Here is a 27611-nt window from a genome sequence, read left to right as displayed (position 1 = left end):
GTATTAGTTATGTATAAACAACTTTCCAACTTCACTTGCAAGAAAGGCAGATAGCTTGAATGAGGACAGCAGTCGTTGGTTGCTATTAGTGATTTTTGTATGTCTGTTTTTGTATGGCTATGAGATGCTCGTAATAGGTGTCGATAACTGCCCCCTTTTTGTGATGACTAAATATTTTTATGGTATGTTCTAAGCAAGTCTATGAAATATAAGATGCAGAAGAGTAAAGAAATATACATGCAAACCTTTCAGGTGATGGGTGTTATTATTTCTTGCCCTGTATAATTCATTTGTTAATGAGAAACTTTGATTTTCTATAAAAACACACAAATTTGGTATTTATTGATGCAGACATTGATAGTTTAAGGATATTTGACCAGCAGCAGCTGCTACTTTAATGAAAAGTTGTAGCTAATAATTACTTAAAATTACTGTCTGAATTCGACGTTAATGGGCATATATTTCGCATTAGTTTCTTATTACGAGTAATAGTGTCTGAAGTTGGAAGACTTTTAAAAATTAATGTATAAGCTTAACTTATTTAGCCACTTTTTGTTTGCAATTACCTTCACGATTTATCTAACTAATAATTAGTGGCTGTTGAGTATTTACTTACAGAACCTTCGGACATAACTCAATAGGAAAGAGGAGTATAAGTTACACTGACTACTTGACTCCGCGCTTTAATTGAGAGATAAAGTTCCATACTACAATTTAAGAGGAACGATAGCACAAGACACGAAGTCTAGCCATAGAAAATTTCATATTTATAGTATAAGGACGGTTCGAAAACTCAATAATTATCATAATATTTATGTGGCCAGTCAAGTAGCAATAAAAACAATAACCCCGTATTGTGTTATGTCCCAAAATGTTCAACGGAGCAGGAGAGCCATAAAAAGGTTAGCCGCACAGAGAAGGCTGCACATCTATTGGGAAACGGGTCACAAAGTCATTATAGGAAACGAAATAGTAGATGAGATAGTTAAAAGTGCTATTATCCTATCTTTTGAACAAATAACGACATACAAAAACCGCTACGGACGACTACACGAAAATTCAAGTGAAAACTAGGCGGACTAATTTGACTACATGCAAAACTGCAAATGTCAGGTGAAGAACTAATAATAAGAAACTGACTCAATTAGTGCTTACGCTCTCCTGTAAAAACTAAAGAACTACATAATAATAGTTGTGCTGACAAGTCGTAATCTATTGGCTGCACATGCTTACAAGATAAGGGTTGTTAGCAACGACAAATGCAGGAGGTGCAGAGATGATATATAGTAGAGAAAACTTTAGAACATCTTCTGTATCTTTGTCGGATATTACCAGAAACGCGCTGGAAATGCCACAGTTTGGGGGACTGGAGGATATTTAAAAAATGTACCTTGAGGAGTTGATTAGATTTACTAAAAGCGTTGGCTTCCTACGTGATGCCTACTTTAGATCTCAGTCTTCATCGGGTATCGCTAGGAATCCAAACAGTCTATGCGTGGCTTAATGCCAGTCAGGTTAGCCTAACCTAACTTGACTAATACTACTTGATACAAACTCACCCAGCAGATTTTTTAAATATTTAAAATTTTAATAACTTTTTTTTTAATTTTTACTTAACTTTCATTTTTAATACAACTGTTTTTTTAAATATTTTTTTCCATAAATAAACGCGACCGTTGTGGCCGAATGGGTTGATAAGCGACTTCCATTCGGAGTCGTCTGAAATCTGTAAGTCCCTCCATTTGTGGAACAACATCAAGACGCACACCACCCATAGGAGGAGGAGCTCGACCAAACACACAGTAAAGGGTTTAGAGGCAATTATATATGTATATATATAATACATATTTAAATTACAAGAAAATATTAAAAATAAATCATAGTTTAATTTCGACAGCAAAATTACCATTTTTCGAATAAACTCTCTTGAAACATTTATTTCAAGCAAACTAATATATAAGTTAACCCTTTATTGCATGTTGGCCCATATATGGTATTGCACTTTTGTTTCAATTTTATTTCCAAATAAGTATTACAAGATAATACAAACTAATATGACCCATCAAGTACATATTTCATAATAATAAAATGCAAAACTTGTCTATGATTTTATGACATTTCGAAATATTCTCACTTTGATTCAAGTGGGCAGAATTGAGGTGTGAGTGACTTATTTTCAAGACACGATAACAGAGTAAAACGTAAGTACTTTTTGACAAAACAACCAAATACATTGATGAGGTCAATATACTCATCTATCTTGGCGAAAAATAATTTGTTTTGCTTTTCAACTGTTTTCCCTACTTTACAACTAGTTTTTATAATATATATGGTTCCGAAAAAAAATGTGTCCTTAATTTTTTATTATTGTAGTAACTAAATAAAGCTATTTCCATCATGAAACAATTTTCTTCTCATCGTTTTATTAATTCATGCAGTAAAGGGATAGAAGGAAAATACTAAATACAAGTTTTAGTATAATTTCAAAATCAAAAAGATATATTTTCAATTTTTAACACTTTTCCATTTTCCATCATTATTTTAAACAAATCCACATCTCAGATTCGGTTTAAATACCTTTTTTTCTTTTGTAATTCTTAACCGTGAACTTTCTCTGTTCAAATAACTTCTCTTTTTATTTTAATTAGCTGCTCACTTTGTGTTGATTATGAAATATTTTTTTTTTATATATTTATCGCAAATTTTATTGCTTCACTTTCTTTCAATCACTTGTTGTTCACTTACGCGTCGTTCTCCGTTTGCATACGTACGAAAAATTGAACTCCCAAACTCATCAAGTACCGCCAAGTGACTGAATAACATTTGATTTGCCTATCACAGCAGGTGTTCCCTCAATTGCTTTCAACTGCGCTCTCTTTCCCATACACAGTGAGAGCACTTCGATGTAAACAAAACATGCGCAGTATGAACTTCTTTACTAACTAAATATGTGTGAGGTAAGTGTATTCAGTCAGATTATAGTATTCTCATTGTATTGAAGCAATTAGAAAAAGTATTGAAAATATAGGGTGTTTGATTTAAATGCAATTTTTAAATTGAAGGGAGATCAATTAAAAAATTAAGAAATATTGTCATCAAAATTGTCTCACTTTTTCTCAAATTCATCGTTCACGTATTCTGGTATTCCTCTCATACTTATGGGTAGACTTATTAAATACGTACATGTTTGTCTATTAATACACTCCATCGGAAGATTTTTAATTTATAATATATGTCAATCATATTTGACTCTTCTGTACTGGACAACTGCAGTCTGTATACAAACAGCCCACATAAAAATGTCCATCCCTTAAAATCACTGTTTTTATATCTAGCAAAAAAAGGAATTCAAAAACCATCCTGAATGGTTAATTTTGTGCCACCATTCTATTAAGTCAGTGGCATAATGATAAGGCATATTGATAGATTTTGACTAGATTTTTTTTTTTTCAAATATACTTTAATTTTTTTTTTATAACAATACATTTCGTTCGAACAAAAACCACATAAATCCAATTTTCAAACTTTTTACACAATTTTTCAATATTCATTGAACTTCTATTAAGCGTTCATTTTTTTATTTAAAGTTTTTAGTATACTAAAGCACAATTCTTAACCGGCTGAAAATTCTCGTTGAAGGAAAAATAATAAAACATTTAATAAAGTGTTTAGTCACTCTATTTTATTCTTATTGTACTAAAAACTAATGGAAACTGCTCACCGATTAAAAATGTACCTTCAAATTTGGATGCAAATTTTTTTGAAATTATTATAAATCTTACACAAAATTTGAAAACTGAATTAATATGTCATTTATTAAAGAATGAGTTTTACTTTTATAGATAAAACAATTGAAATTAAAAAACGAATGAATAAACAGTCACTACTTGCCACTATGTGGTGCTTTTGTTATTGGTAAGGTATTCAGGGTAAGGACATTGCAATGGGCTTTGCACTGTGACTTGCATATCAGTTAAGACTTAGAATTCATTAAAACTCTTTGGTTTCATCAAAATTGTAGTCTGCTGTATCACTTCTGAGCTAATCTCAAAGTTCCCATAAAAGAAAAATGGAGTCTCCCTTGCGAACATTGTTAGGGTACCTATGAAATGAGACCTTTTTTCAATTTCATACGTTTATTAACAAAAAATGATTACAAATTTAATCTCCAAAATTATAGCCATCGCTAGCGACACATTTTTCTCATCTCTCAGGCAATTTGTGGATGCCGCGCCAAAAAAATTGGTCGCCTTTGGCCGCAAACCAATCATCGAGCCATTTTTTGGCTTCTTCGTGAGAATTGAAGCGCTGCTCGGAAAGTGCGTGGCCCATCGATGCAAACAATTGATAATCGGAAGGCGCCAAGTCTGGTGAGTAAGCCGCATGCACCAGTGGTTCCCAATCGTACGTCTCCACCAATTTCCGGGTCGCTCTTGTTCGATGTGGCGGTGCATTGTCATCAAGAAAAATTACTTTGTGACGCCGATCGGCATATTCTGGGCGTTTTCGGTGTATACCGCTGTTCAAATCGGCTAATTGTCGTTGGTAGCGTGGCCCGTCAACTGTTTTACCTGGTTTTAATAGCTCGTACCAAATCATTCCACGCTGATCCCAGAAAACACACAGCATTGCCTTGCGGCCGAAGCGATTTGGCTTGGCCATTGTTTTTGGCTTGTGGCCAGGCGGACCATGCAATCGTTTACGCTTGGAATTGGAGAAATACACCCATTTTTCATCACCTGTAACGATTGGATGCAAAAAAGACTTCCTTTTGAACCGGGAGAGCAGCTTTTCACAAGTGGCTTTTCGATGTCCGCAAATCGTAGTTTGAAGGTACGAAATTCGACAGTTTTAAGAGCGACAAAACTGTATTGCTGTATGAAACGTAACAAACAATAAACTAAATATTGTTGACAGATGACAGCCGAAAAAAGCAAGACATTTGGGAAGGTTTAAAAATACTCCTAGCGACATCTATGGACTAATAGCTGAAAGTCTCATTTCAAAGTAAAACAAAAAAATTATAATATATTATATTAAAAATGATAATTTAAAAGCGTAGTTTTTTATTCAAACCTGATGAGCTTCATTTTTTTATAAACATCAATGATCGGTAAGTCCCAGAAAGCAAAATTTTTCGGAACAACCGCAATGTGATTAAGAATCAATATTGACCTAAGAGCAATTATGTTAGAGTTTTTGGTCAGATTTAAACACATATTTTTTAAATTATTTTTATTTAAGTAATTGCTTTATACTTGTAGTCCTGTGAGCAAAATTTTTAATTCGTTGTTTTTTAGATTTATTGAAAGAGAGATGTAGGAGGTTTATTAAAATTTTTTGCCTAATCATGCCTGAAATAGAAAACTAATATTCCCACTTCTCAGTAAATATCAAGCTGCTTAATTTTTTATATCCCAAATGTATGTATTTCTGTATGCATTTATTTTCATTCAACTTTCATCTGCACTAGTCATACCCAGCCCACTTCAATTTCTTTTTTGGAAACTGGAAATTGCTTTAACTGGCATTTTGCATTTAAAAATTGCACTGCTTCTAATAAAAATAGCAGAAGGACACCATATAGCTATTCGTCACTTTGCAGTGAATAAATGAAATCAATCTGAGAAATATAAAAAAAAATAATATTTGCGTTAAGTGAAATATATTGATGTTTCATATATTTCATTCGCATGGTTGTGACCAGCCAAAGGCTGACGCGGAATAGCAAGTAAACAGAAGATATCACATTTGCTTCGCATTTTGTTAAAATAAATTTAAATTTATATTAATAAATTCCTTTATAGGCGAATTCTCAAAATTTGCCCAAATCTAATCCGCTTTTTTCGTCGTGGTACAATTGCAAATATAACGCCGTCAAAACTAACACTGCAAAAATTATCCAGGAAAAATTTCATATGCGCGCAAAACTATAGATTTTATATAGTAATGCTGCATTCTCAGTTTTTTATTTTCCTATCAATCTATATTTAAAAAGTTAAGATAAATCCTTATGGTCACGCTATCATATTACTTTGGATATCAAACGAATAAACCAAATTGCTGTTTTTTTTAGATTTTGCATCGGAAAATCATCATCATCGGCCAGCTTAACAGCTCGGGGTGAGCTTTGACTTCATTCACGATTCATTTTCAAACATATGAATCCTCCGTAACAGTTCTCGAGTTTTTAATACTCAGTGTCCTCGTGTCCTCAGGTTCATGAGAGCTTGCTTAAACCATGTTAGTCTTAGACGTTCTTGTACGTCGATTAATTTCTGGAAGCGGTCATCTCTCATTAAATAGCTGCAGCAATCCTTCACTGTATCCGGTAGATACCATGTTGCAGTCGTAGCAGACCAATCCGCGAAAAATATGATACACCAATGGCCCTTGAAAGATTTATTCTTAAATATTCTTGAAATTTCCGAATGAATTATTTCAAAAGAAAATATGTATGTAGTAGTAGATACCTCAACTTTGCTCTTATTCCTGTTTTATCAAAATGTGAAAAATTAGTTAAACTTTCCTCTGAAGAACTCAAGTATATGCAATGAACACCTATTTCCTTAACTAAAATATGAATGAAAATTAGTCAATTTTTCCTTAAATTTGCACACTGTCTCAGACGTACACGCGTACAGCTTTTACAGTAGAATGAACTATATTTTCGTAAAAAAATATTAAAAATATATTACGAAAAAAATTCTCCACTTTTGGCAACATATCCTGGAGCTATAATTAGTTAACGCAGTGTATGTTTGAAAATTTTGAATATGTGTCGAATTGGACTCCATACAGAAGCTTATCGAGAGCTACAAAAAGTTTATGGAGATGCTGCTTTAAGTGAAACAATGTGCCGAATCAATCTCCATCGCTTCAAAGACGATCACTTTAATGTTGACGACCGTCCGCGTGAAGAAAGGCCAAAAACCTTCGAAGACGCTGAATTGGAGGCGTTGCTCAATGAGGATCCGTGTCAAACGCAAGAGTATTAGCTTAAGTATTAGGAGTTACCCGCCAATCCATTTCCAAGCGATTGCATGCTTTGGAAATGATTCAGAAACAGGGGACTTGGATTCCTTAAGAGTTAAAACCAAAGGATGCTGAACGTCGTTTTTTCGCCTGTGAACAACTACTCCATCGGCAAAAAAAGGAAGGGATTTCTTCATCGCGTCGTGACGGGTGACGAAAAATGGATTAATTAACGCAATCCAAAGAAAAAGAAAGTCATGGGGACTGCCCGGTCATGCTTCTGCGCCGTCGCTTCGGCCGAATATTCACGCTGCGAAGGCTATGCTTTGTATTTGGTGGAACCAAGTTGGTTTTATTTATTATGAACTGTTGAAACCAAGCAAACAACGCTCGGCCTCACGTTGCCAAACCCATTAAAACCTACCTGGAAACACTCAAATGAATGGGAAATCCTACCGCACCCGCCATTCTCAGCACCATCTAAAAGATGAAAAAAAGTAGCAGCCAGCGATGGGAAATACTTTCAATGATTCACTTGCAACCATTTTTTTAGAATAAAGTAGTATTTTCATAAAAAAAAACAGCGAGGACTTCGTTGCGAACCTAATATTATTTTTTTTACGTCGTCTCGAAGATATGTTTACGCTTTTAACAATATAGCAGGTTTAGTTTATTTGTGAGAGGCCATAAATAAGGCAAGTGTTTTGCGTGTTCACTGATTTTCTGCTATCGAAAAAAATGGATCACAGAATTTGTAAAAATTAAGTGCACAAAATCACTTCAAATGTTGACGGTGAGAGTACTCTAAGTCAAAAAAGTGTTTACAAGGGGTACGAGCTTTCCACTGAAGGTCGAGAAGATGTGAATGACGGCGCTCGCTCTGGATGGCACAGCACATCAACAACTGATGAAAATGTTGAGTAAGGAAGGAAAGTTTTTATGGAAAATCGTCGAAGCGCGCCAAGTTCGATCAAACATCAGGGTTTTGCTGGACGGTTTCTTCGATTACCATTGGCGTTTCTTATCAATTTTCTTCTTACCATAAGATCGTACAATACAAAAGAGTATTACCTTGAAGTTATACGCCATTTGCGTGAAGCAATGCGAAAAAGCCCCAGAAATTGTGGAAAAAAAGTGCATGGCTTTTGCATCATGATAATGCACCTGCTCACTGATCTTTGCTTGTGAGGTATTATTTGCCCAAAAAACAACACCGTTATCATGACTCAGCCACCGTATTAACCAGATTTGGCCCCCTGCGACTTTTTCCTGTTCCCAAGGTTGCAGAGAACCATGAAAGGACGGCGTTTTCCGACAACTTTAAAGGAGAAAAAATATAAACTGATGAATAAATAAATATTTTTTGAAAAACAATTAAAATTCACCTTATTTTTTGAACACACCTCGTATGAAACTCCTTTCGCTAAATTTATATACGATAATTAAATGCTACATCGGGTTGGGAAAATTTTCTTTAGTTGCAATTTTTTCGGCAAAGTATCACAACTAAAGTTTGCTAAGAAAATTGTAAATATTAATATTAATAAATATTTTGCGGGCATGTTTACAACAACAACGTAGACTTGGCTATCGGAAAAATATAGGTTTCTCTAAAGATAGTTCACACTAACCAGACATAGGCCTTATTAATGGCTAGAATTTCAGTCTGAAATACGCTACTGTAATTAGAAATACAAGACGAAATGTTTGTTTTTTGTTTTCTTACAGGCGCCATAGTCAACTTCATAGCCAAGCTTTGACCCATTGGTAAAGAATCGTAACCAGTTTTGCGACAACAGCAATAATATGTTAAATTTGAATGGAAAATTATATTGCGACATCAGAAAAAATTGCGCTCTAAATCAGAATAATCTTTGTATACTCGAGTTACCATAAATAATCTAAAAAATATATATATTTTTAATATTTGAAGACTAACTATTTGAAATATTTTTTAGTGAAGTATTAGCGCACGTTGGATATGATCCATAGCATTATAATTATATAATACTACATAAAATCAACGTAAAGTATATGAATTACGAAAAAAACTATTTATATTCTTCGCTCCCACACTCATTTCATAACCATTTACATAGAACGTAACTTATACGCCCTGCACAACCAGTATACTTTACATACCGACTCTGCTCCTACCACATCGAATGCTACTTTAATTGTGTTGCTTACATACAATTTGCGTGTTTGGCTGCATAAACAATTTTTAAGTAGAACACAACTTTCGAGTAACCACATCAATGTGCCAGTCTGCCAACCTCCATACATTCCACGTCCGTCAGACCGTCAATCCGCCAGTTCGCCATTCAAACAAACGCCAACTGCATTGTGCCCCACTGCGCTGCACATTGAATGCTACTTTTTGTTAACATTTGACAGGTAAACATTTCATTTCATTACATTTTGTTGCAATCGCTTATGACTCGGAGCCCTAGAGCACAATCTCCCCTTCGCCAAATGGGCGAAGAGTAAAAACGAGAAATAAAGGCAAACACGAAATGAATGGCAGTGCGATGAAATTTGCTAATTTGAATTTGGCTACTACAGGAACCATAGTGGACCGTACAAATGCAGTGTATACCAAAATTGTTGGCGAAGAAATTATTTACTCGCCGAAAGTAAACAATTGTTAGGGGAACAATTCTAAGTGCCAGTGTCGATCAGCAGGGGTATGGCCAGAGAGTGATGTGAGTGAGATGTTCATATACAAAATTTGTAGCTTATTAATGTATACAAATTTTAATTCATTTTAAAGTAGCGAGCTGTCAGGTCTGCTAGCGCTGGGGTAGACACATGACGGACGGTTATTGTTGGGTGCTGGTTGAACTAGAATTTTATTTTATTTGTATTCTAGCATGCTTGCACTAGCGCTTTGTGGTGTCATAATAGCAATAATTTTATTCACATAACGGCTGTTCGTAATATGAACACACATATCAATGTACCTATATACACATTAGAGTGGTTCACCAAAACCTGGTTCTACTTTCCCACTGGAATTTTAAAATCTATTATATTTTGAGCCTTCCGCTATAATATATTGGACCGATTGAATAATTGTAATGATGTGTGGCGTAGTACTTTTACATGGGCCATAAGTTATGCGGTGCTTATGTTCACAAGTGCCTTCGTAATTTATTTAATTTTTATATATTTTTATTTTATTTTTTTTTTTGAGTCATGTAGTTCACAGAAGAGTTGGTTAGTGTTGTCCGGAACTTCTTCATAACGGGTATGTTTAGGCTTCATTCCCGAATAAAGTGAGTTTATGCTAGTGAATCGTCTTGAAACATCGATGCATTTCGGTTGAAATATACAGGGTGAACGATATGAAGTGTTACCAACTTCACACTGCTTGTATCCGTAAAACAGCTCATGACATCAACGTCAAAATTGTTCTAATGACAGTTCAATATATTGTTTATAAGCCATCAAAAGCATTTGCGTCTCAGTTTTGTTAAATTTTTTTTCTGTGATGGAATTCAAACATAATAGCGTGATTGCGTTATATATGGCTGGAAAATCACAACCAGCCATTGTTCGTGAGCTCACTCACCTCAAAGTGAATAAAATGTTTGTGCATCGCACTATAAAACGTTACAATGATACTGGTAGCATTGCAAAACGCTATGGAGGTGGACCATAAAAAACCGCAACAACACCAGGAATGGTTCGGAAAGTGAAGGCTCGACTTGAACGAAATCCACGTCGAAGTAGAAGAAAAATGGCCAAAGAACTGAAAATATCGCAAGGCAGCATTCGACGCATATTGAAAAATGAGCTCAAGGTCAAGGCTTACAAGTTCCAAAAAGTTCACGATCTTTCACCCCAGCAAAAAAAAGTTCAGTGCGAAAAAGCAAAGGAGTTGTTGCGCTTGCACGAACGTGGCGAATATCCTAACATTGTGTTTTGTGATGTAAATTTCCCAATTGAGCAGTTCAAAAACACTCAAAACGATCGTGTTTATTTGACCGAGCGCTCATACGAGAATTTGACCCTATATATGGCCACTCGAAGCAATTTCCCATCGCAAGTAATGGTTTGGGCCGCAGTGACCGCTGATGGACGCTCTCCAATCGTTTTTATCGAGCCTGGTGTCAAAGTGAATGCGGCTTATTATCGGGAAAACGTTTTAGAAGCTGATTTAGAGCCGTGAACACGCAAACATTTCGGCCGTAGACCATGGACGTTCCAACAGGACTCGGCACCGTCTCATAAAGCTCGTGTGAACCAAGAATGGTTAAAAAATCATGTTCCACACTTCATTTCGTCCACACAATGGCTTTCGAATTCGCCAAACGCAAATCCGATGGACTATTCCATCTAGTCCATTTTGGAGAGCAAGGTGAGGACTAAAACATATGCCAGTATGGATGCGCTGAAAAAGCGATTATACGAGAATGGGCCAAAATACCTCAAGATAACATTCGTGCAGCATGCAACTCATTTTTTGACCGTTTGAAGGCTATAGTCAAGACAAAAGGTGGGCATATCGAGCTAAAGTGAATATATGTTAAAATTGTAATCATTTTTGAACAATTTTGTCTCTAAAATCAACAAAAACTAATTTCACACAAAAAGTTATGGTGTTTTGAATAGGTAACACTACATATCGTTCACCCTGCACCTTAGCAGATTCAGTAAATTTTGTGTACTGGCTTCTCAATGGAGTTTATACATTTAGAAACTTCAGCTCCTTATAATGGCGAGTAATTACATTGCTTAATACTGGTCATTTAACGTGAACAAACGATTTTTAAGTCAGCTTAGATAAACACAGTTGCATTCCTAGCTTAAAAAAATAAATGCTCAAGACAACCTGCTGCATATTTATTTCGAACTGAGGCGCAGTGAACAGGTGGTGTCAGCAGAGCAGCTCTTTTTGTGTTTTTTTTTTTGTTCCATTTATTTGGCACCAAATGAAAAAAAAAATTTGTATAAATTACTCTAAACTGTCAATCTTTGTTTATAGATCTTGATATTTTAGGAACCAGTAGCAAAAACAAAGTACACAGCGTTTGCTATTTTTGATTTACTTGCCACAAATTCGTTTTTATTCCAATCTATGCGGCAATACAAAACAATAAGACCAAAACTATTTTCCCTACAAATCCATTCGCCTTAGTGTTTTTAAAGTTATGTTTTTAGAATGCACCTTTAACCAAACATTAAACATAATTTCATACAAAGCTTTCTTGCGCACCCCCTTTAACCCTCACAAGTTTTTGTCTTTGGTTACCTCCAGTGCAATTTACTCCTTAAAATTTCTGTCGAACAATTTAACGATAACCGCATTTTTAATGAACTCTCATTTTAGCAGCTTTGAGAAAGAGTCAAATTATCTATTTGGGTAGGAGGTAGAGGGAGGGACTGTATCACCAAATTTTTTTTTTGTTAAATTCTGCTGCCGCAGGCTGAAGTCTAAAATTATATTTGAAGTCGTTTTATACATAAAAAAGGGTCTTCCAAAAGTGACGCTTATATGTAGAATAACTTTTAGCATCGATAACTCGACATTCTCAAAAATTAGCCATTCACGTATCGACTGTTCGGTGGATTTTGCCTAGTGAGGTAGTAATAGCGGACATTTAAATTATGTATAATAATTTGGCATTTATAACTACTAAGAGCAGTATTTTGAATAAAAATAGTAAAACCTGAAGGAATCTAAATTTTCGCATATCTTGTTTTAGGTGAGTCTTTTGAAAGACCCTTTCTAAAGTTTGCCTTGTACTTTAAAGCACTCTGAAACGCCTTTTCAAATTTGTATGTGTAACTTTGAAAATATTTACCAGAACGATATTAAATTTTCTGTGTGTATTCTTAAATAAATGTACATTAAGAAAAAAATCGATTTTTTGAAAATTCTAACTTTATATAACCCCTTAAGTAAACTGTTGGCAGTTTCGCCCAATATTTGGAAATTCGATCTCTCCGCAAAGAAAATCAGGCTTTCTCAACTAGCACTGTTTTTGGCAAAGAATCCTATTTCGTAATTATTATTGCTTGTTCATGTAAAATTACCGGAATGTGTTGTTAATATTGGAATTGCTTTACCGTTTTTTCTCTTCTCAGTTAATGAAAACGAGTTAAACTGTGATCAATCTTGAAAAATCTTTGGTATCAATTATTGAATACCTCAAACTCTTAGGCGATTCCACCAATACCACAGTGATATGCAATAGAGGTTTATGTCTCCGTATTAGAAAGAAAACAAGAGAATAGATTCGTTGAACACTGCCGAAATTCAATCGGTCCGCGGCAAAAATTCCTAACGCCGGACAGAGGATTTTCTGATAAGCTACTTTTGCTGAACTTTCAACTGGTTACTTTACATACCACAGTAGACTGTGATACATCTAATGATTTTATGAAATTGTTACTGAAAATTCAGCACGCATTTTTGCGAATGTCCTGGACTAGGCAGAAAAAGGCTGTATGCCCTTGGTAATATTGCCATGCATCCTTAGAAATAGTGGAATAATCTCTTTTGGTCACAGTGCGCAGGAGCATAATAGTAATTATACGAATAGACGAAACCATAAGTTAATAGCACTTTTTACCTCCCAGACTAAGTCTCGAAAAGATCTCCTAACCAACAGATTTAATTATTTTATATTTATATATGTTAGTGAATTTATAAATTCTCATATTGAAGAATTTAGTAGAACTGATGATTTAATTTCATAACGTTTTTTCCAGTTTTTCTTCTAATTCTATACTATGCTGTTTTTAAGATAAATATAAAACTTGTTTTGTAATAAAATATTTACTTTTTTGGTGAGAAAATTAGTCTTTCTCATAAAAATGTTATTTCTTCTTATTTTTTGTGCTAGAGCAGCATAACTATGTGTGTGTAAATGTATGAAACATGCTGCTGGAGTAACAATCCTTGGCCGGATATAGAACCGGCACCGTAGAACCGACTGTTTCTTCTCGTAAAACATTTTATATTAACATTTTTTCTCAAGAGGAGGCATTAATAAGTGGTTTAGTTAGCTTTCAAAAACAGTAGGATATAAATTTGAATGAAAATTCATGAAAAAAATACACACAAAAATGTACGGTAGTGCTACATTGCAGGAATCAGCAGATGGTTGCCCAGAGAGTGGGCCCACTTGGACGAAAACAAACTGGTTCGTCCTTTGTGATACCATTACAAGAGGGGGAAAAGAGGTGAAGGAAAAAGGACGATAGGACAAAAGGGAAAGGAGTGGGGAGGATTGTGGTGTAAACTACGATGTTTAACAAAAAAAAAAAAAATCATAAAATGACAAACGTTCAAAGAACCATTTTTAAACTCTTTTTTGGACTTTAAAGGTCTGAAAATATAATACAATTTTTTCCCCCGAATGATCATAGATCACACGATAACGACATCAATTCCACGTTATTTAAATTTTATTTCATCACAATCGATTCACTAGAACCGGCTATATCTGTATCCATTGTCCATCTCAATACAAATTTTTGAAGGCTGACAACTTTTTAAACAAACCACGAATGGCAGGAAAAAAAATTGTCATCTAATTTTCACAATGAACCAAAAAACAAAATACTGTAACCTGAAATAAAAAATCTTTTTTCGTGTCCATTTTACACGCTTTTAAAGAAATACCCAAAAAACACCATTTCAATGAGACGAGAGCCTTAAGAAAAACACAGTCAGTCGATCCTTCGCCTCCTTTTTCGGTTTATTTATCTTACACACATATGCATAGTTGAACTAAACAAGGTTTATATAAAAAAACTAAGATAAAAATAATTCGAACTAGTTACAGTTCCATAACATTTACGATTTAATTCGTTTTTGTGGATATTCTATTTTTTACGTTTTACTTATAATTTAAGCTTGAACCAGCAGATACTATGTGTATGTTGAAGCATTGCAGTGCAATATTTACCTGACGTACCGTAAAGGCCTTGCATTGTTGTGAAATTTAAACTGAAATCAAAATAACACACATTTCAGCCACAGACAATGAAATTATTTACTATGTATAGTCTAATATCCTATTAATTATACCATAGATTCCTGCTGCTCCAATTGGCGTATCCCTTTCGGATAATGAGAAATTAACTGCACGTGTAACTGTATTGTACTAAAGTGCAAAATTCTGTTTGTGCGTTTTTCTACGAATCCGCAATTTTCTATTTAATACGACTTAATGCCAAAATTCCAATATGTTAACACAATACATGGCGTATACGTGACATAATCAGTTCCTACGCTCAACTACAGCTGTATTACATTTTGTTTGTACTACCAGAGCTAATTAATTGATACAAAACTCGTTAGCTTATACAATAAACTTTTTTGTGCACAGAAAATTTTCAAATGTCACTTTCAGCGCCTACTTTACATAAGTGCAACATGGCGTATACGTGACATGGACATATTGCGAAAATTGTTTATATATCAGACATATTTTCTTTGCAAAACGCGGGGGTTTGTTTATTATGAAATACTGTTACATTCATCGACACATCATCTATACTTGTACGCAGCTGGAAGTACTTATAAAATATGTGCATATATAACGGGTGGGTTTTTAATGGCAAAGAACTTTTTGTTCCAATAGAATAAAACTTCGTGAATAGCGTGGTAAGCGAATAGTGGGCTTTATTGCGATTTGCGGAAATCCATTTTAATGATATCAGAGATTTGTTTCAGATATTTTTCGCTACACATCATTGCACCTGTCCGTAAAGTGTATAAATAGCCACATTTAATAGGAAGCTATCAAAACCCACAAACATGTGCAACACTTGATGAGCAGACTTCCAGACTGTAAGGGTAGACATAAATTCATTAATGCATGCCCTGAAAAGCAGAAAAATATGGACCTATGTTGTGGTTCAATATTTGCTTTAGAACTTTGAAGATCTTTAAAATGTAGCCCTATTTGGGGAATCAAGCTCAGTCAGAAGCTATGATATTATTGCTGGAAACTATCACCAAAAATGAGAGATCCGTCCCATCAAACCTAGTTAAAAGCAAAAATCTGTCTTTATATAAGTATTGATTTTCACTCTTAAATAAGACAAAGTTCTTTTGGTACATTGGGAAGAAATATAAGGGAACAACCCTACAAAGTATGAGGTCAGTCCATAAGTTCGTGCGTTTTTTAAAGGTGGTTTTAAAATTAATAAAAAAGATGTTTAAAGTATTTATTAATCAATAATATATTTTCCTTCATTATTTACAATGCCTTCCCAAAGTTTAAGCAAATTTTTAATTCCCTGCTCAAAACATTTGTTGTTTTCCTTGCAGTATGAGGTCTTGCGTTGTCGTGTGGCGAATCAAAACTTTGCGTCTATTCAATAAAGACGGTCGATTTTTGTTAAGTGCCTTATTCAGGTTTGATAGTTGATGGGAATAATAATCAGCAGTTATCATCTCATTTGGTTCCAGAAGTTCATAATAATCAATACCGGCCATATCCCAGAGAATCTTCTTGGGGCGAAGGCCATCTCTAGGGGTCCGTTCTGGTGTTTCATCTTTATCTAACCATTGGCGTTTGCGAAGAGGATTATAGTAAACGACCCATTTTTCATCACTCGTAACGATATGGTTCAAAAAACTTTCATTTTCAAGCCATTCCTTTCTAAATTGAACCTGGTGCCTATGAACTTTTCCATGTGATGAATTTAACCTCTGAGCTATCATATCGACTGTCAAATTTGGCTCAGCTTCCACGAGTTCGAGCAAGGCGTCGGAGTTAAAGACTTCAGGACGACCAGCGCACGGGGCATCCTCCACGTCGCAGTTACCACTTCGGAATTTTGAAAACCACTTTTGCGCAGTCCTTACACTCACGGTATCCTCTCCGTGAACAATGTTTATTTCTGCAATAGCAGTTGTTGCTTTTTTACCACTTTTATAAAAAAAAATACAAAATATGCCTCTTATACGCGTTTGAAGATTCTATTTTATTTTTTAATAACACGTGCTTCTATTCGCAATTAAAATCACTTGTTGAATGCACAATATATCAAAGAAAATATAAATAGTTCCATTTATTATATTCCGCGAATAATTTTTTGTATGCAAAAATGGTACCAAAGTGAAATTGTGAGTAAAATGCGCACGAACTTATGGACTGACCTGATACTTTGTAGAACTCTACAGAAGTTTATTATAATATACCTGTAGGAGGTGTTAATACAATTACTAAGATGCTTTCCTGTTGCAACTGCAGAAAGTAACCACGCAAATGCAACATTCTCTGAGAGCATTAAATAGTTTCAAAGAGAAATCCGAATTGGGAAATAACTCAAAACTTTTCTATACGAGTCTTGGGATTGCACGTTTCAAAACCATTTATGGTATGGCAAATGTTTAGTACCAGCAAGCCGAAATCAAATTCTTCAGCAGTGCTTGAAAGTTATCTCCATTAAAAGCTGCATGCTTTGAAAAAAGTGGCACCCGTTTTACACACATATACATGCCAGCATTAAATGTTATGCTTCAGCGTCACTAAATCTGATATGAAATTATTTTGAATGCTGGCTATAAATATTTATGTTGATAACATGTACGAAAATCCGTTGGCTAGCTGCGTTTCAAATGGTAGTCAATTTAGATGCATATCAGTAGCTTCAAGCGTCACATGATTTCATTAAGAGCAGAATGTAAAATTGGCATTCGGTTACACAAAGCCACAAACTGTAAATTAAAAAGAAAATGTTAAGTTTAATCCCTTTAACGCTTTTAGTTAAATATAAAGAATATTACGCTAGTCACACATAGCCACATATTTTGTGTAAAATATCCAAGACGTGATTTAAGTACCCCATAATTTATGTATTCTCAAATAACAATTTAAGAAAATGCAGGAAAATTAGGCATTGACTACTACTTTTAACAGGGTGAATACCCTAAGTATACAGTGAAATATGCTCGCTTGCAGATTTTATACAACACCCTTCATGTTCTAAAATCTCCACGTCAGTTACCATATCTTCAGCCAACAAACCATTCATCCATATTCTCGAAGCACCTCATTACTCTGGGAAATGCGCATACTATAAAAAAGCACTCCCCTACAAATGGCGAAATATTTAGTCAGGTATACCCACAAAGATACTGTATTCGCTGCTGAAATGTTTACAAGATGTTATAAAACAGTGGTCGCCAACCTTTTCAATGTGTTGAGCTACTTTCAAGATTTTGAAATAAACAGCGAGCTACTTGCACAAGCCAACATAAATTAAATAATACACAGTTATATTCGACATACAATACATGTATTTATTTTACTAATATACGTTCTATATATAATAAACTTATGACTTATAGTGCTTATACTTATGCATAACTACATCCATGTTCACACCTATCAATCGTAACACAATTTTTTGCAGTCATAATGGCAAATCACAAGCGACTTAAAAGAACAACAAAACGGTAATAGTACATTATTATATAAATAAAATATGGGCAGATAAAAAGAGCATATTTAATGAGAAGGTTGACATTCTGACTCATCGATAATTTTTTTAATATTTGCAGTATAATTTGATACAGTCATTCGAATACAGTTATCCAAATGTATATCTGTAAGCCGATTGCGGTATTAATTTTTAATAAATTTCATATACATTTTGTATTTGAACATAAAGATTTTAAAGTCAAGTCACTTTGAAAAGCAATCAGTTCCATTTCTGTCACAGCAATGTCTTCGCCAAAGTTGTTCATAACACAAGTTGCAAACTGTTGTATATCAATGTCCATGAAGGGTGAAACAACAAATTGCGTCACTAAAGCAATTTTGCTGAAATCCTTGAAACGATTTTTGAAGTTTTCCTTCAAGTTAGAAACTATTTCCATATGATATTTAATTTCATAGGGCTCTAATAGATGTTTGGATATCTTTTCGGAAAGAATAGGAAAATGCTTATTATCGCGGTTTTTTTACGTTTTGTTCCCAAAATTCAAGTTTTGTAATAAATGCATTTATATCAGAAATTATTTCCGCTAATTCTTTATCCCTGCCTTGAAGCTGCAAGTTAAGCTCATTTAATTTCTCTGTAATGTCCACAAGAAACCCAAAATCTCTGAGCCAAGTCGAATTTTCCAGATCAGGATTCGGTTCATCGCGTTCTTTGAAAAATTGGAGTATAGCAGGCAGGACATCATTGAAACGTTTGAGCACGCGTCCTCTGCTTAACCATCGCACTTCAGAGTGAAGAAGTAGCTCTCCGTATTGACAGTCAATTTCATCAGCCAAGGTTTTAAATAATCTTCTTTGTAACGCTTGAGCTCTAATCTTGTTCACAATTTTCACCACCAGTTTCATAACGTTGTTCAAGTTTCGAAAATTTCCACATAATGCTTGCTGATGTATAATACAGTGGTAACTAAGAAATTGTGGAAAACTTTCATCCTTATGACATAGCGCCACGAGCCCCTTATCACAACCCACCATAGCTGGAGCACCGTCAGTTGTCAGGCCTACCATTTTTGATATTGGAATTTTCTCAGAAGAGATGAGATTTTTTAAATGAGAAAACAGCTCTAGCCCAGTAGTATGTCCTTTGAGTGGAATAAACTTCAAAAGATCTTCTTTAATTGTAAAAGCACTAAAAGCCATCCTGACAAATATGGCCATCTGTGAGGTGTCAACTATATCCGTTGATTCATCCAGTTGCAGTGAAAAATAAATACAGTTATCTAAGTCACTTCTTAACTGTAAAAAAATATCATTGCTCATTACTTCTACTCGCCTCATCACTGTATTGGCAGAAAGTGCATAGATTTTATAGCAGACACTATTTCGTCTTTATTTCTAAAGTTGGCGAATAAAGAATCTGCAGCTTCCAAAAATGCTTGTTTTATGATTTCCCCGTCTTCATAAGGTTGTTTCTTTTGTGCAATTATCTGGGAAACACGATAAGATACTTCAGTTGCAGCCTTATTTTTGTCGATTGTTTTCAAAAATATTGACTGTTGTCCAATTAACTGGATTTTTAAATGTTTCAGTTTTTGTTTTCTGGTAGCAGAATTTAACGGGAATGCCTTCTCAAAATTCGAATGTACAGTTTTATGATGCCTCTCAATATTTCCTTTTTTAGGAACTGACACAGATGTATTACATAACAAACAAACACTTTTGCCTTTAACTTCTGTGAAGAAGTATTGTTCTTCCCATTCCGAATGGAAATGGTATGTCTTCGCCTTCTTACTACTGCTTGCCATAATGTTTCGAACTCTAACCCAACCATAATATGTAATGTTATTCATATAAGTAATTCGTGAAAAACTACATTTTTAATATGTTTTTTGGTCATTAATTTTAACTTTGATATTTTTGCAAGATAGAACTTTACTGGCACGTGCTGCTGACCATGTCTGAAACAATTCTGTTTTAGGAAAGATGCACTTCGGACTTATTTATTGTTATTGCGCGCACTACAATAATTGCAAATTGACGTAAAATGTAGTAAATGGCATTAATAAGGATGGGCTTTAGATTTAAGGTAAATTTGTGTGTAAATGTTCCGCAAACAGAGCAAAACTCTGCTCAATACGAAACAGAAATGTAGAAGAAACTGAATAAATGGAGTATGTTACGCTGAGTAAAAATTTAAAAATTTTTTCACACAAGAATTTCGAAAGTTCATCATTGAATTTAAATCCTAAAAGCTTGTACAAAGTTTCATATTGAGCACTATAATTTGATATATATGAGTATAGTAACATTTCACTTCGCATCCTGTTCGGGGATTAGCACCTTGTAATGGAAGGTTCTTATATAAAAAAACTACCAGTCTAACGGTTAGACGCGATAGAAGTGAAACCTTCCGTAAAACAAACTGAGAGAGAATGAGACGAAAGCAGCATTAGGGGCGGGATAATTATAGGTTCATTATAATATTGCTATAAAGTTCATATTTTATTTTCTTCATTTTATTATGTTATTATGTTTTCAATTTCAACAAATGATACGATGGTTTCGATGTTGTCAACATATCTTTGAAATACCGCGTCAATTGTTGTTTTTGATCGTGTTGTCGATTCAGTGCGATTGTTACACATTTTTAAATTGAATGTTGTATTGAGAAAGTCAATTGAAGGAACCGCTGTGTCCAATGCAAAATTTACGTTAAAATCGCCACTTAAAATCATTGGAACTTTATCGTAATCTTTTCTAAGTATCCGCGATACTTCTGGTGTATACTTTATTAAATTTTCGTGAATGAATTCCGTGATGCTATTTATTGATTTTTTTTTCTGTCGATATTCACGACACTTTTCTGCATTATTTTTCGGCATAATTGCGGTAAATATTTAAAAATGAAAATATTTACGAATATAAAAATACACACGCGGTTGCTATTATGAGCGTCCCCAGCAAAACCTGCGTGACCGAAACTCTAACACAATTACTTTTTTTTGAATGTTACAAACACATATGCACGCAGGTTTTGCTGGGGCGTGACCGAAACTCTAACACAATTACACATATGCACTCGTATTTGTTTGAAAATCGACTTTTTTTTTGGTTCTCCTCACCTTTGGAAAATGTATAAACAGTAAGCAAACTTTATTCAAATATTTTCCCTCATTTTTGCATCAGTAAAATTAAACAAACGCCGTAGCCGAATGGGTTGGTGCGTGACTACTATTCAGAATTCACAGAGAGAACGTCAGTTCGAATCTCGGTGAAAACACCAAAATTAAGCAAACTATTTTTCTAATAGCGCTCACCCCTCAGCAGGCAATGGCAAAACACCGAGTGTATTTCTGCCATGAAAAAAAGCTCCTCATAAACATATCATAAAATAAAATAAAATAACTGTATAAAAAAATTTTTTTTCTTGTGATTCGAACCAAGGATTTTGGATCGGAAGCTCACATTGCTAGTCGCTCGGCTACCGCGCCATGCTGTCGGCGCTGGCCTAAAAGTTATTTAGTTCGTCGCTACGTTTATATCAACATATAATATAACGCTTCGTAGCCAAGAGTGTCGCTTTTTTCGTTTCACTTTTTCTCAAATCACTCCCAACGATTCTAAAGAAGTTTTCACTTCAATAAAACACAATTTCAAACGAAGTTGCTCTTTGTTGCCAAAAAAGTTGTACTACAAATACAAAATAATAGTATATTAACTTTTTTAGTATAATAGTAACTTTTGTGCTTGAGGCAAAGATTGATATTTTTTTCTAACAGAAATAAATTTAGAATTATTTTTAACTTCTGTTGAAAATACAAAATTATGTATTTCAAGTATTTCCTAAGCGTGATGGTATTGACCAAACGATGGTGACCTCTGTCCATCAGTGTAAATCTATATGCTTGAAAGATGTGACTTTCTTTTTTAGGAAAGAGAGATAAATTATTCACTAAAAACAGCTTTGAGACCCATGATAGATCTGTCAATATATTTCGACCAGCCCGGGTGCGGAAGTAACGAGCACTCGCATACTTGTTCAATGCTGAATATTTCATAATTTGCTAGCATGTACGCGGATACATCGAACTTTATCGAGTTCTTCTTTTGATTACTTTGACTTTTTGCCGTGAATTTTTTTAACTTTTGCAAATTATTTAAACACAGTGCTAACTTCGTTGAATAGAAAAGAAAATGCTGACATATAAAAGTGGTAATTTTTCTTTAACTGCTTAAATATACAAAAGGCTCGAAGTTTTCGGCTTTTGTTTTCCCTATTGCAGCAAATTATAGGCTATTTCTCTTCCTAAAATAATGCTCTGCTGGTGGCGCTGGCGCTAAAATATTTTTAAAATCATATTTTCGGCCAGAATTGTGGCTACATTAAAAATAACGAAATTCGAATTTATTTAAAATCTTTAACTAATCTAGAATATCTGTAGATGAATAAATGAAGAATATTCAAAACAAGTATTAGGAAAGTGAAAATAAATTTTTTTTTTTTCAAAAATATAAGATAAATTGAAAAATCGTATTTCTGGTCTGTTTGAGACTTGCCTGCTTGCGAATTAGCAATACAATTTATTTGCCTTTTCAAAAATAAAACAGAAATCTTCAATATAATAAAACCAATTTGTTGACCATAAAATAAGATTTTGAGGGTGCAGTACAGATTTCACGTATTTTCTAAGTTTTACTAGACCTTCAACTTGTGATAAGTCTCCATGAAAGTGGATGGAATTTTTTTTCCACACAGAGAACATATGTATAATATAATGCACTTTAAATAACCAAATTTTCCTGCCATTGATAAATTGCTTCTCCAAACATAATTATTATTTTTCACTCACAAGGTAACGACAGCACCTAACAAAAGAAAAACAAAAAAATCGTTGTACATCATTTTTCATGTGCACCTTGACTGCCCATTTAGTGCAATGCTATTCACAAGTGGACTGAGCTTGGGTGAGTTGAGTGAGCAAGTCTGCAAGTAATGGATATAGAAGTAGAAAAAACATAGTTATGACATATTGATACAAAAGCAATCAATCACAATCTCAGCAGCAGCTCACCTAAGGGGAATTTATGAAGCGTGAGTTTGATGATTTGTAGTGAATGGAATACAAAATGGAAGCATGCGAGTAAACAAAATTGTTCAATAAATAAAAGAAGTTCGCCATACACTCTCCATGGAAAGAAAATTGAATCAGTGTTCTTAATGTTTGATTAAATTTTAAATGAAAAAACAAAACTGTTGAAACATTTTGCAAAACTTTCGAACAGCAATATACGAATATTCTTTTGGGGTAAAGGGGTACGCAGAATACATGATTGGCTGTCTGTGCATATAATTATTTTGCCCTTGATTTGTTTGGCATAAATGGAGGCTTTCAACAATGCCACTGTTTCTGCTGTAAACGCAGAGCATTTTGGTTGCAAAAAACTATGTACGATCGTGTTCTCGTTTTGCTTTGTGGCAGCAAATGAGGTTGAGGTTTGGGTTTTTGAGCCATCTATAAATATAAACTTCCAACCCTGTTTGGAGTGCTTTTCGGATGTAAAAAGTGCTTTGTGCATCTCTTTCGCTCTATGTTCTTTTGGTCCATTTAGGCTGCGTTTCAGCTGTGCGGTGGCGAATGGTAAATAGCAGTTCAAGTCTTCGTTGGAAGTTCAAACATTTGGCAACAACTGGTGAACTTTAGGATGTTTTTTGTTGAAGCTGCGTTTCTGAAGTCTTTAATAAGATTGACATTGCGGGTGAAAAGTAGTTTTAGTAAAAGTTTATGAGTGCTGTCTTCGATCCGATCCGGAATCTTTGACAAACCTGTTTCCGCAAACAAGTTTCGAAGTGGTGTAGTTGCTTCAGCGTATCGCAGAGTGATAAGGCGATGATATTTGGCTAATTGAACTTTTATCTGCGTTTCCGTATATAGGTAGGCCGCGATATGGTCGGTGTCGAGCTGACATTCTATATTAGGATAGTTCCCTGAAAGTTTGGCAATTTCATTGAACGCTACTATAAAAAGATGCGCAGAGAGTGGTGACCCTTGTGGCGTTTCATTATCTAGATTTACAATGGTTGAGGTAAAGCCATTGATTCTCGCATTGCATTTTCTGTTAGTGAGAAAACTTCTAACAAAGTTTATAATTTTGGAACCAACCTTCAACTATGTTAATTGTTGCAAAATGATATGCTCTCGGATTCGGTCGAAAGCCTTCTCCAAATCGATTGCTAAAAGTCAAACATGGTTCCTTCACGAGAGTGCAATTGTGATGACATAGTCAAGGTGCAAAAGGGCATCATTTGTGCTATTGTTATAAGCCTCCTATAAGTGTGCAAAATAAAAATAAAAATTGTTTGACTATCATTAAATATCTAGCAGCAACTGTATGCTTGGAGCATTCTTTTGGACAAATGAGAAAAGATAAGTTAAGTTAAGATTCGGTAAATTGAATAACACGAAGTTTTTATATAAGGTCATGTTAAGTTGAGTTGAATTAAATTAATTTACGGCAAGGAAATTTCTACTGGCTACCACTTTTTTCCATCTTCCTGGTAGATCTCGTAAGGTTTGCCTCAATACTGAAATTATATGTTCTGTTGCAACTGATACAAATTACCACCGAGCAAACAAGAATGAACAAATTAAATATTATTTATCTCAATGACGCGTCAGAACGTCATGTGCAAATTTGGCCAAATAAATGCATGACGCCCTGATACGTCAAAAATACGCAAAGAATTCAATTCCACTCAGTTTAATTAATTTAGGATAAGTTAAATAAAGTAAAGGTAAACTTAGTTTATTTTAGCGAAGATAAGATAAGCCAAGTTATTTTGAATTACGTGAAGTTAAACTCCACTCACTCGCCTGTTTTGAGAAACCTATGCTAAATACTCTCCAGCATAAGTTTCCATTTCCCGTCTCTTTTTTCGGATAATATCCTCCACAACGGTATTCCCTTTTTTTCGCTTATCATCATTTTCTTGATTATTTCTTCAGGTGTACATAAATACCCCAATAGCTCGCTCCAGAGATGTTCTCACTGTGTTCCACCTCTCGCATTTAAAGAAGGTGTGCTCCGCATCATCACACTCAGTATCTCCATAAATGCAGTTTGGTAGGCTTACCTTACGCATTCGCCATAAATGATTGCGAAAGGACCATGTCCGGACAAAAACTGTGTGAGGAAATACTTAACGTCACCGCGCTTTCTTTCTACCCACTTTTTTAAGTTAAGTTAATTTAAATTAAGTTCAGTAAATATAAGCAAAGTTTAGTTTAGTGAAGATAAGATAAGATAAGTTATTTTTAATTAAGTTAAGTTAAACCAATTCAAGGTCCCTTAATCGATGTTGAATTCCTCTCAGTTAGATCATACCATGCTAAGTTAATCTAATCGAAGTTAGTTGGAGTTAAATTAAATTAAGTAAAGCTAAGTTAAATTAAGTTAAGCTATAGTATGTATTTACAAATTGTGCCCTTAAAAGCAGGAGTCTTTCCATAGAGCAGACTTTCTAACAAATGGTACACAAAGAAATTCTCGTCAGGTATATAAAATCATTAGTTTATATGGTGTATGGTGCTTCCTCTGATCTGAACTTGATCGGGCTATCCTTGGATCGGGCTATCCCCTATTCCTTTCTATAACTAGCGCCCACTCTCTCCGTTTATACGCAACACACTTTTTTTAAGACTTTTAAAGTAAGAAACAAGATTGCGCCCATCAAAGAGTGCGTGTCATCACATCTAGTTGTGCAATGTTGCCAACCCTTTGCTCTTCGCAATAAATGTAGTGCTTTTTTAAACCCAAAATGAAGAAGTTTATGAGTTTGGTGTTTGTTTCTTTTCTTACTTTGAAGCTACAAAAGTCGTAAGTTTCAATAGAAAAAAAGAAATTTCCATTTTCAAAACATCAAATTTTATAAGAACCAACAAATTTTCAATAGCACTAAAATTTTTTGGCCTTTGTTTCCATACAGTCTATATAAAGTTCTTTAAGTAATTCAATGCAAATTTGTTATTTTCTTTTCTTTAAATGGGCAGTTTATTGCTTTTTTATATCCAAAACTGCTCAACACTGCGGTTGCGACAGATAAATGAACAAACTTGGAAAAAATTTAAATGAAGCGAACAAATATCACACACAAATAAAGCAAGCCACAGGCGGGATACAAATCGAAGCAATCGGCTAAAACCCATTTCGCCAAACACGTGTGGATTTTTTGGCGATTTTAATTTCACACTGTTTATTGCTGGGTGGACATGGAACGCGGAAAACAATTATTGTCACTATGCATGATTTATTTGTGCGTGAAGAGAAGGGAGAAGAGGACGAGGAAAAAAGTCGTTCAATAACTTAAAATCAGTTTCCTTCTTTATTGCGACATTTCATTCGTTAATATAATTGTATTCTTTTTAATCAAGTTGCACTGGTATTTAGTTTAAGCTTTATTTGTTTTTCTATTTATTTATTAAATTTAAATTAATAAATATTTATTTTTTTATTTATTCTTTTATCAATTAAGGGCTTACATACGTCCAGAGTTTTCAAAAAATCGACTTTTTGTTTGTTTTACAGATTAATATTCTTTATAGTTTTATGCGTATTTTTGTGGAAGTGGATTGTAAAAATTCCCCATAGATGTAAAGTTATGGCAGGAAATGTAACTGGTTTACGGAAGTTTGATGCGCGCAGGTAGCTCGAGCGAAATGCACTTGAAAGTTTAAACTCGTTTTTCTCGAAACTTCTTTTTTCCGGCACGATCCGCATGATAACTCATACAGTTTTTATTATTTTTTGATGCGTTTTTTTAAACATTCAAAAGTATTTTCTATATAGACTGTCGCGCCGGATTTTTGATATTTTTATTTAAAAAATTTTGTAAACATACTTTAATTATGACATTTATGACGTAAAACGCACACTTTTTTTTTAAATGTCGACATGCTATAACTACGTCTTTATTTTACAAGAATTTTTCTACTTTTTACAGATCCATCAACATTTCAAGGAAAAATGATGCAGACCGTGGAGCAACTTTTTTTCATTGTACTTTGAGCCACGTGATTTTTTATATACTAATTTTTGTAAAGAAAACTTAGAATCAAATTTTTTTAAAGCTTAAGTACTAATAAACAATGCACAAAATTTTTAATATTTATTTCTATTGTTATCCCTTCTAAAAACAGTTTTTCACTTAGCGCATTTTTGGCGCTG

General features: G+C 34.2%; 1 protein-coding gene across 3 annotated transcripts in view; it reads right to left on the bottom strand.

Annotated features, from left to right (window-relative positions):
* LOC129253100 (uncharacterized) overlaps window positions 1-27611 on the bottom strand; it is a 146105-nt gene that overhangs the window by 72020 nt on the left and 46474 nt on the right. The window contains exon 1 of one of the 3 annotated variants that reach the window (XM_054891347.1): window positions 2746-2803. The exons of 1 other annotated variant lie outside the window; for it this stretch is intronic. The gene's annotated coding sequence lies outside the window, so the exon portion shown is untranslated. Of the gene's footprint in view, window positions 1-2656; window positions 2804-27611 lie in introns of those variants that run through there. One more of the 3 variants, XM_054891348.1, reaches the window with a different exon arrangement.

The sequence above is a fragment of the Anastrepha obliqua genome, chromosome 1 (genome assembly GCF_027943255.1).
Source record: "Anastrepha obliqua isolate idAnaObli1 chromosome 1, idAnaObli1_1.0, whole genome shotgun sequence".
In the NCBI taxonomy this organism is placed as follows: domain Eukaryota; kingdom Metazoa; phylum Arthropoda; class Insecta; order Diptera; family Tephritidae; genus Anastrepha; species Anastrepha obliqua.
Note: the sequence above shows the minus strand (reverse complement) of the source record. Positions and strands in the feature narration are given on the sequence as shown.